This window comes from Mastomys coucha, unplaced genomic scaffold (assembly GCF_008632895.1).
Source record: "Mastomys coucha isolate ucsf_1 unplaced genomic scaffold, UCSF_Mcou_1 pScaffold20, whole genome shotgun sequence".
Lineage (NCBI taxonomy): Eukaryota > Metazoa > Chordata > Mammalia > Rodentia > Muridae > Mastomys > Mastomys coucha.
Genome location: NW_022196903.1, coordinates 45,569,766 through 45,581,000, shown reverse-complemented (window position 1 = coordinate 45,581,000; position 11,235 = coordinate 45,569,766). Strand labels below are relative to the sequence as shown.

Genomic DNA, 11,235 nt, shown 5'->3' with positions numbered 1-11,235 from the left:
TCCATTTAGCCTAAAGACAGAACTTCAGAAAGGTTTACAGAGCAAACACCCATCCCCAAGAAATGCCCGGTTCCAGGAAATGTCCCTGGGCCCCCATCCCTCCCATGTGCAATTGGTATCTCACCCTCACCTGGGGCATAAAAGTCAATGAGAACAAAAGACAATGGGCTCCACCAATGAGAGATAACCAACTCATGCTGTAAACCTATGTACTGGGGAGGCATAAAAAGTGTGTGCTTTTGTTCCTGGTCATCGCCTTTGCTCTGACTGCAGGACGACCCCAGTATACTGGCAATAAAAACCTCACGCAATTTGCGGCGATCTCCCTCCTGATTCTTCGCGAGTGGGGGACCCATGCCAAATCTAACATTTCCATCAGATATTTTGCCACAATGACACAATCTGTCAGACCAGAACTGCTAAACTAGAGTATCACTGTATACTGCTATGCCGTGTGTTTCCCGCAGGCCTTTCATATTGCTTACCCACGTGCCAATCTTGTCCATCCCTTCATACCTGGTAAGCTAGCTCTGCTTTCCTGTCTTAGTCTGTGGAAGACCTGATCACAGTCTCCAGTTGCTGTGGGAACTTAAGTTCTTACAGTCATTTCTTGATGTTTTGGTTGTGAGCCTCGGCTTTAATGGCTGAACCATCTCTCCAGCCCATCTTATAATCATGTCTATCTTATTTCCCTGCCTCAACTTAAGTTTTCTTCATTTTTAGCTGCTTTTCCCACTTCTGCATTTTCAACCCAGTCCTATCCCAAAATTCACTTCAAGCAAGAGAAAAACAAAGCTCTTGCATTTGAGGAAAGCTTTATGGAAGGTCCTCAGTTGAGAACTGTATTACTACACTGTAAATTTAAATTACGTACTGCACACCACTGTTGATGATAATTACACTAAGTGTCCCCTCCCCACCCGCCCCAGTATATCCTCGACCTTCGCCTTCTTCCTGCTTGTTCCTTTTCGCCCCCCTCCCTAATTGCCTCCATACAGCTTATAAAAAGCAATTTGAGCCTATAGTCTCTACTCCCCACTATGCCCCCACTTGCTTTTATATGTCACACAAAACGATTAGTTTGCCCTGGAGTAAAAAGACCACAAATCCTATCAGGTGGCTAGCTTTCCCCAAAAAATGTAAGGAAGCTCACGTCCTTGGATGTGCACACCGTTGAACTGGCAGTTTTTCTTCCATTAATAAGCACCATCTCCCATGATCTGAGAACTGTGAGGTAAAGCATGCATGGCTGTGACGGTTCTACAGAGGAAGCAACTAAAACCTGGGGAGATCACATTTGCTCTCACAGCACTAAGGAGAGAGAGACACAGCTGGTATTGAAACGTGGGCTTCCAACATCTCTATTCTCTCTATTGCATCACTTTTTCCTCTGAGTGAAATATATAGGACATTTGACAGAGACAAAGTCAATATGTCATTCATTTTCTGGGCACAAACTTTGTCAGTCTAAATCCTGTCACTCCAGTGGACTTGAGATCTTCTCAACATGCATCAGAAATACTCTAAAAGGGTTCTACAATCAATAGAAGTCTTAGACATCACTTAGCCAATCTGAGACTATTGAATCATGCATTAAAATTACTCATCATCAATACTCAAGCCTTCCAAACTACTTGAGAAGTGGAAGGACCTGAGAACCCTAATTTTACATTATAGTCTGGAGCTGTTAACCGCAGTACAGGTTTCAAGTTAGTTCTTGTGCTATAACTGTTTTTTAAATATTTTTATTTATTCTTTTAAAATCTTATACATGTAACATTACATTTTGATCTTATCCATCTTCATCACCTTCCTCTAAATCCACACAATGCCCCGACTCCACATCCCTCACAACCTCATGTTCTCCTTTCTGTTGTTATTGGTCACATTGTCAGCCCAGTTAGTAGTCTTTACATACATGTGAGTCTGGGGGCATCCATTAAAACATGAACAACCCACTAATAACCATGTCCCCAAAAGAGAATGACCCTTTATGCTGGTTAGTTTGTCAACTTGACACATACTGTGATCACCTGGGAAGAGGGAACCTCAACTAGGGAACTGCTTCCACCTTATTGACCCCTGGGCATATCTGTGAGGCATTTTTTTTTTTGATTGGTGATTGGTATGAGAGGAGCCAGTCTACTGTAAGAGATGTCTCCCTGGGCAGATAGTACTGAACTGTGTAAGAAAGAATACTGAGCAAGCCATGAGGTACAAGCCAGTTATCAGTGTTCCTCTGTAGTATATGCTTCAGTTCCTGTTTACACCTTTCTTGAGTTCTGCCTTGGCTTAGTTCAATAATGGACTATGATTAGGACTTATAAGCCAAATAAACCCTTTCCTCTTCAAGTTGCTCATGGTGTTTATCACAGCAACAGAAAGCAAACTAGGGCAGTTTCCCTCCCTTAGTAACCATCTACTGTCAGTGTAATTCCTCAATGGGGGAATAAGAATTTGCCTGAACTTCTATTGGCTTGGTATTGTACAAATTGTGTGTGGGTAACTATATCTGTTATAAGTTGGTATGGACAACAGCCATGTCATGTCCAGCTCCCCTCCCTATCTGCCAGTTCTCATGGTCGCTCTATCCATTCTTCTAAGATATTCCCTGAACCCTAGATGAGGGAGGTCGATATAGATGTGCGGTCTACAGATGAGCACTCACAGTTACTTAATCTTGGCATTTTGACAGTGGTAATTCTCTGAATTAGCCATTACCCACTGAACAAAAGAAGCTTCTCTGACCAAAGATGAGAACACAACTCTATGATTATAAACACATATTTTAGAAGGCAGTTTGATATGACCATTTAATATAACAATAGTAGGTTCCCTCCCAGGGCCTATGATATTTCTAAACATAAGCTTTTGACCAGAGTTTCAGTTCCAGGCATGAAACGCCCCCTATGAAATAGCCCTCATATTCAAGCAAAAAAGCAATTAAATGCCCCCATAACTACCATACCACTGTTGCAAGAACATCTTGTCAAGCAGATCAATAGTGTAGCATACAGGGTCCAGTGATGGATAAGACCACTGATATATTTTGTCCCCCGGAAGCCCACATTGCAGCCTCTGGTATTATGTCAGCTAGCCAGTATGGAGTTTGCTGGCCAGTTGAGGTTGGTTTCTCTATGTATGTAACCTGCATAAATGAAAATATATGATAAAACTATATGGAAACATATGGTCTTTCAACCCATGTAAAAAATATAACCAGAGGAAATAACAGTAGCTGCTTTAACTCAAAATTCACACAGCAGGATATGCAGCAAAAACATAGAAGTGGGAGGATTACATGAGAAACTGAGGGTCGTTACAACCTGTTTACTTTTAGCAACCCCACCCAACAGGCACATTGCTTAATTGCAAGCATGGCACAGAGAATAGCAGAGAGGCACACACTGAGGATTCTGAAGTTAGTCTTCATCTTTGACCTTTCACTCTCAATAAATTTTTACTGAAAGATAAAAGCCACCCCTGACACCTCAGGGGATGACAGAGCTTACTTAAGTAGGTCTTGAAATTCTCCTAGTTACCACAAACAACTTCACAGAAAAGCAGCATCAGACAATTTCCCTGTGTGATTATGTTACCAAGTCAAATATAACCACTTACAGGGACAAAACACAACACAAACATGCACTCATGGGCACACGCGCGCGCACACACACACACACACACACACACACACACACACACACACACATCCATCTTAGTTAATGTAGACTGCTACTTTTCTCTGGCAATGGCTTTGGTTTTATTGGAAATCATCCACTCCACTCTAATCTAGTCAAGCTGACACCCAAAACTAACCACCAGAGCAGGCGTGTTGGTCATGTGGCCCTTTTCTTCCAGATAGTCATATTTTTTAACTTTCATGAAAACCTCACTACATTAATACAGTCTATGAGTTAAGATAAATTTTGGCTGCACAGTCACCTGTGAACTCCATAAAAAGTGCTCAGTCTCGGCAGCCCAAACCGGATCTCCTTATGTGCTATCTCCATCTTCTATGCTCGGCTGCATTTTTACCTGCAAATAAGCTCTACACATTTCTTTCATTTTAAAAACAAATTAAAATCCCAACTTTCATTTGAGGATCCCTGGCAAAGTAGAGTGCCACCTGTTCATGGCTCCTCCCACTCCCAATTAGCTTTTACATTGTATCTCATCAATTTAATTTTCTTTTTTTCTTTCTTGCTTTCTTTTTCTTTCTTCCTTTCTCTCTTTCTTCCTTTCTCTTTCCTTCTTTCTATCAGTCATTATCCTTATCTTAGAGAAGAATCATTGAATGTTCTAAGGCAACAAATGGTGTAATTTCAGGGAAGATCAGGCTGTACCCCTGGTGAAGTGGTGCAGGACACTAACCCCAGGCTTACCCTACATGTGTGACCTTGGACTCTGCCTCCCTGCACTTGTATCCTGCTCCACTGGCTGAGGTTAAGATGGAGCCACTCAATTTCAAAAAGAAAGACTGCCAGCACACCACCCTTGCCAACCCTCTGCCCTTCATGAATCAGACAGCCTCCTTCTTCCCAAGACTCCCACTGGAGAACCAGTTTACCTTCCCTGACTTCCAAATCCCAGCCCCAGTGTACTCTCAAGAACCCCATGGTTCAATCAGCATGTTGCCCACTGGTTCCATGCACTTTCCTCTGCAGCAGATCTATGTGAAACAACATCACTTTTCAAGTAACCAGAGAAACATTAACTATATTGGTTCATTTTTATTACTGATGGCACATGTGACGGGCTGGATGAACTATAAATGTTGTTTCCTGTAGTTAAATATGAACAGGTTCTCTGGGAGAGAAGTAGGAACCTAGAGAAATAATGGGGAACCAGACGGCGAGAGAGCATTAAAAAATGAGACAGAGGCACGGTGTGCTTTCAGTCCTCCATCATTACTCAAATAACTCTTTGTTTCAAGCAGGTAGGCAGAAAAACCTCTCCCCCAGTCCGTCAGCATCTTGTGGCCCAATCAGCATCTTCATCTTCAGTCTCTGGAGGCGGGAGTTCCTGTGTAACAGGAACTTGGAGAGAGGCGTGGCTAGTAGCAGGAGCTTGGAGAGAGGTGTGGCTATTTGTGGCAAGGCAAGGTCTGAGAACCAGCTCTTAGCTGGAGGAGGGTCACATATAAAGAAGAGAAGTTTAGTTGGGCTTATAATTGGAGGCTCATGATCCAAGGACCGAATTTCAGTGATATCATTCTTGCTGGTAGAATCTCAAGTTATCACAGGATCACAGGGATCAAGACGCATGTCTCTCCTGTTCTCAGTGTTCTTACAGGACTCACTTTGTATTATCCACCCTCGTGACCTTATCTGCTCCTATTGACTTCTTTCCTAAACACCACAGATGGATTACTTTCCACTGTCTTAAGATCCCAAAACGGGAACTGACCTCAAGTCTGAGCTGGGGAGTGGGCAGCCTATTCTCAAACCACAGCAATGAGTCCCAGAAATGTTAATAGACTCGGCTCAAACACAAGGAAAGATTTTCTTTACTTTTTATTACTGAATACTTGAATGAGTGATTTTCATTATTCAAAAATCCAAAAGGCATAATAAGATCACGTGTAAGTGATGTTTCCTTCCCTCCTGGGTTCCCAGCCCCGACTTCTCTTCCTATTAGCTTGTTCTCTTTTCAGATCTACTAGATCAGGTCCATGTTTCTCCCCACAATGTAGTTATTTTCATCCCTGCCCTGATTGACCCTCCTCATCCTCTCCTTTTCCCAGCTTGCTAAGAAGCTGGGGGCTCACAAACAATGCTGGATTCTCTCCTCCTTTTTTGTTTTGTTTTGTTTTGTTTTGTTTTGTTTTTCAAGACAGGGTTTCTCTGTGTAGCCCTGGCTGTCCTGGAACTCACTCTGTAGACCAGGCTGGCCTCGAACTCAGAAATCCACCTGCCTCTGCCTCCCAAGTACTGGGATTAAAGGCGTGCACCACCACTGCCTGGCTTCTCTCCTCTTCTTAGTGTCTCCTCTTCCATCTGGTGGATGTCTGTGGCTCCCCACTCTTCTTTTCCAGATCTTTCTCAAAGAAACCTGTTTGCTTGTTCACATGTAGGCTGTCAGTCCACTGTCTACTAGAGACCAGATAGAGATGTTGGGCAGAGAGAGAAGGAGTGGGAAAGGCTATTTGCAGCCAGCTGCTTCTCCAGCATCATGTGGGACACAATGCAGGTGTATACTAGCTGACCAGCTTCCTCTGGTAAAATGGCATGATCCTCTTTCAGGTAGACAACAGGTGCTTCCTTGTCTGGAGAACCCCAAGACATACCAATATCACCCTTGTGACCTTCTCTGACACGAACACCATGGTGATGGGTGGTCAGTGGTCCCCTTTACAATGTCTTGCTCAGCAGTTGGTACCTCTGATGACTTCAGCAGGCTCTTCCCTTGCGGAGATGAGGCAGATCAGCAATAAGAAGAAAAATTGTTTTATAACTTCCAGAGCCTGGAGCCAGAGTTGAAATAAAACCCAATGTGTAGGAAGCCGGCCCGCAGCGTTCCTACTTCCGTGGGGTTCCACGAACCGGGAATTTGGGGACCTGCAAAGTAAATGGGCAGAGAAAGAGAGACGACGCCAGGAGAAAGTTCTCATCAAGGCGTAATCTTTACTTAGTGAAACGGGATATTTATACAAGAGGCAACTCAGGTATGCATATAACAACTAGGTGAGTACATAGAGGCAACTCAGGTATGCATATAGCGACTAGGTGAGAACAGACATTCGGCAGAATCAAAGCTAAGACGCTAATACAAAGGATTCCGGGACAGGGACGGAGATCAAAGTTCACGGCTTCCTAGGAAGCCGGGTATCTGGTTCTGATTCATTTCCATAGGCTCCAAACCCCTAGTGAGTTGAGTCGGGTTGTCGTATCTGGCGTCGGTTGGAATTCTTCCGTGAACACAGCAGGGCTACCACACCAATGCACCTAAAGACAGGATAAGAAGACGGGAGTCATTGTCCCTTAGTGAGATTTGTACTTATAGGCCCAGAAACCCTCCCTTGACCCAACTGCTGTCAGATCCTTTCTACCAAGCCTGGCCATGTTTCGAATTTTAATTCAGGAATTTTACTATTTTCTCTCTCTCCCTCTCTCTAGTTCCCACCAGCCAAAGTCCTAAGCCTGGCTTGCCTTGACACCCAAGTGTGCTCTCTCTGCCTCTGCCTCTGTCTCTGTCTCTGTCTCTGTCTCTGTCTCTGCCTCTGCCTCTGCCTCTGCCTCTGCCTCTGTCTCTGCCTCTGCCTCTGCCTCTGTCTCTGCCTCTGCCTCTGCCTCTGTCTCTGTCTCTGTCTCTGCCTCTGCCTCTGCCTCTGTCTCTGCCTCTGCCTCTGTCTCTGTCTCTGCCTCTGTCTCTCCCCCTCCTCTTAGAGATTCTGAACCACACATATCTCTACTCCCAGACTTACATCACTGACTCTGCCTGCTATCCCAACCTCTAACTCAGAAAACACAATTTTCCTGCTTGCTTTCTCTCTCCTTCTGGCAGCTGCTGAGGCCTCTGGCTTGCCTGCCCTGGCTGTTTGTTTGGTTTGGGGGTTTAGGTTTTCTTTTTCCTCAAACTCTAATAAAATTGTCCTTGTGTTTCCTTATAAGTCAGGTTTCAATTTTCTTATCTATGAGACTAAGAATGTGCTAACAGGGAGCCTGTGATCCTGGTGAGAGGGAGACTGCCTTCCTGTTCTGTTACAGACTGAAGCCTGGTGTCCGACAGGTAGCAGGTCAAGGTGAGTGGCCAAGAGCACTGACTCCGCTGTGGTCCTGCACTGTGTCCCCGGAGCCCTTCTGAGAAAGTTCATTACCCTGCTGTCCCCAGGACAAACTCCCTCATGACCCTGCTGTCCCCAGGACAAACTCCCTCATGACCCCACTGTGTTCCCCTTGATGCCAGAAGGAGTCACCCTGAGTGACACAAAGGGATTATTCTAGATCTGCCTCACACAGAGGTATTGTTTACACTTACTTGACATTCACATAAGTAAATAAAAACATCCCAACAGCTACTAATTTATTTTTTCAATACTTATGGTTTTAGCGACTTAAGATTTATTTTCTTAAAGTGGGGAAATATTTAAGAGGACAGATGTCCTTTTAGAGGGACTGGACCTGTGTGAGTCAAAGACAGTGTCAGGCTTCCCAGCTCCCTTTGACAGTAAGGCAATAGAGTTCTAAAAATTATTGTCACAAAATAGCACCTGGGGAAACTCTGGATTTACCGCCTCAGTTCCCACACTAACCCCATCTGTACCTTTCGGGCGCATGGTGAAAGTATCATGGGCAGAAGCAATTTAAGTAGGAAAGGCGATTTGGGGTAATGGATCCAGAGGCTAGAGGATTTTATCTGGTAAAGATGGTGTGACTGCAGGAGCAGGGACTTGGCTGATCATATTTCCCCTGCATCCAGGAAGCAGAGAGGGAGGAGAGAGAGAGAGAGAGAGAGAGAGAGAGAGAGAGAGAGAGAGAGAGAGAGAGAGAGAGCTGGAAGTGGGGTAAGGCTAGAAACTCTCAAAGCCTGCCTCAGTGACTCAGGTTCTCCGGAAGGGCTCCCATGTCCTAAAAGTTCCATTACTTCTCCAAACAGTGCTACCAACTGGCAGTCAATATTAAATACATGGGCCTCTGAGGGATTTCTCATTTAAATCACAACACCAGTCCCAAACCCACTCTCCTAACAAGCCTTAAGAACGACCTTGGAAGGACTGTGAGAGGTGTGAGAGATGTAGCAGTGTCCAAAATGCTCTTAGTAAGTAATGCCACATTGTACTCAACACTCTGGAAAAGCAGAAGGATCAGATAAGCAGCCAAATCTTTTCTCCTTCTGATCACCCAGGATCACAGACCATCTTTCTCACCATCACCACACATCCCAAAATGTGTGTTGTGCACATACTGTATCCCACACCAACAGTTCTAGGTCAGTGGATATCAAAAGTGTGATCCTTATATCAGCAACATCAGCATCAACTAGGAGATTACTAGAGATGTGAGTTCTAGCCTTTATCCTGATTACTGAACCAGAACCTGAGGGAAAGCCTACCAGCCTGTGTTTTAACAAGCCCCCAAGGTGATTTTCAATGTTTGCTAAAGTTTAAGCCAACATTCCAGGCTTCAAACACAAAGAAGAAGCCATATGTGTGATGTGAGTTGAATCTTGGCCTCAACTGCTAAGTTCTCTGGACCAGCAGAATAGGTGGACAAGCATGGACAAGAGAAAACAACAACAACAACAACAACAACAACAACAACAAATCAAATGAATTAAGAACAGAAAGGAAAAGGAAAGGGAACAGACCAGCTTTGGTGGTTTGCCATTGACAGGATCCAAAGAAAAGGCCGCATCTCCCAGCTCTGCCAGATGACTCCTTGGCATCTCACAGGCTGTCTTTCAGAAGCAGTGGCTCTCTGGTTGTACCCATGGAAACAGCAGATCCTGCCAATACAATGGGGTACATGGGGGACCCAGGAGGAGGGCAGTCATGTAGAAGAAAGAGGAGGAAGCAGAGGCTGCCTGCCAAGTTGGCATGTGACAACCCCCTTTCCTAGGGGGCTCCCAGGATCAGAGGGAGAGTCATTACACAGCAGGAGGCACACTTCCCTCATAAGAAGAGCAAAAGTCACTGAAACGACCAGTTTAATGGAATCAGCATTTTAGTTAAGAAAATGGCCCAGAACTCTGAGCTCTCTCCTGAGATTGTGCTGTTCATTTTGGGAAAGTCAGTATGCCTTCGCTCCCCACATCATTAAGGTGAGCGCTAACCGGAATGATCTCGCGTCTGGAGAACACAGCCATTTGGCAGCCTCTCGGAGAGGATGAGAGGAAATGTGTTCTGAAAACATTAACAATTTCAGTCAGCTATTTTGACCACCAGTCAAGTGTAACTTATACAACTATTTCAAGATGAAAAATGGGAAGTAAAGGGAGGGAAGGAAGAAAGGAAAAAATAAAACAAATTTGTGATGTAAAAACGTCAAATCGGTCACCTGCAATTTTGTTTGCTCCTTAAATAAAATGCATGCCTTACTGCAAGACCAGACCTTGTTTAAGGATGCAAGAGCTGGTTCTTTCTTAATGAGTCAGTTACAGTAGAGCTGTGCAAAGGGACATACAAATGGAAGCAACATGTTGGATAATATAACTATATATAGTAACTGCATATTCGTGCGTGCGTGTGTGCGCATGTATGAGTGCATTCGTGCATGTGTGCATGTGTGTGTGTGTGTATGTCTGTGTGTGTGTGTGTGTGTCTGTGTGTGTGTGTGTGTGTACGTGCCTGCACACTCGTGCCCATGTATATAGTTCAGGCACACCCTCATCAGTTTGTGATCCGAATCTCACGATAACATAGAGACAGTAACTGCAGGGTAACAAGGCAGACAAGAAGCTGACTCTGTGTGACCTGGATGAAGACAAGAGTCAGTATAAGAAAAAAAACCCACTATTCCACAGAGGAAAAAGAAGGGTTTCAAAATTGATGAAGGTAGTGACTGAACAAATGAAAGTGACAACGGGAGAAAATACATATATCAGATAAGCCATGTCTTGAAAACGGACGCAGCTATCAGCTGCTGCTGGCCTCCCCAGCTGGGCAGGGGAGTTGGAGGGTAAGCAAAAGCCTCATTGAAATGTAAGCTAACGCACTCAGGTGAGGTGTCAGGTAACCCTGCCCTCAGGACAATGCTAGATGTCTTCACAAGCTTTAAATGGAAACTACAAATTATAGAGAGACAGTGATTCCTCTTGTAGACAGGTCGAAGTAAAGAGAAATCAGATTGTATCACTTCATGTGACTCAGAGAGCAGTACTAGGGCACCTTAGAGGGAGAATTCTGTCATTTAAAATGAACCACTGTGGAGTCCGAAAACTATGAGTGGAGAATCTGGCATCGTCATCTGTCTCCACCCAGTAGTGTGTTCAGTGCAGATGGGGACTGGAAAGGACAAACCCAGGACCTCTGCTTGTGTAGATCTTGGAGCTGTGGATTACTTCCTTGCTCCCTAGCCAACATCACCTAGCCAGAACGTTAGCCATAGTAGAGAATGATTTCCTCGGTCATAAACTGGGACTCATAATAACATAAGAAGGGTTACAGGTGATGTGGATAAAGAAGTGCTGGAAAATATGAAGCGCATCCCAAGGCATGACCACTCGTGCCCCAAGGCATGACCACTCTTGCTCCTGACTCATTCAGCAGCTTTCCTCAGTGAGGAATCTTCGAGC

General features: G+C 44.6%; 1 long non-coding RNA gene across 1 annotated transcript; it reads right to left on the bottom strand.

The window, feature by feature from the left end:
- Positions 1-6,606: 6,606 nt before the first annotated feature.
- Positions 6,607-9,414, bottom strand: LOC116098899. Its single transcript, XR_004121986.1, has 2 exons — positions 9,310-9,414; positions 6,607-6,947 (listed from the first exon to the last, which is right to left on the bottom strand). It is a non-coding gene; the product is annotated as an uncharacterized LOC116098899 (long non-coding RNA).
- Positions 9,415-11,235: the final 1,821 nt, after the last annotated feature.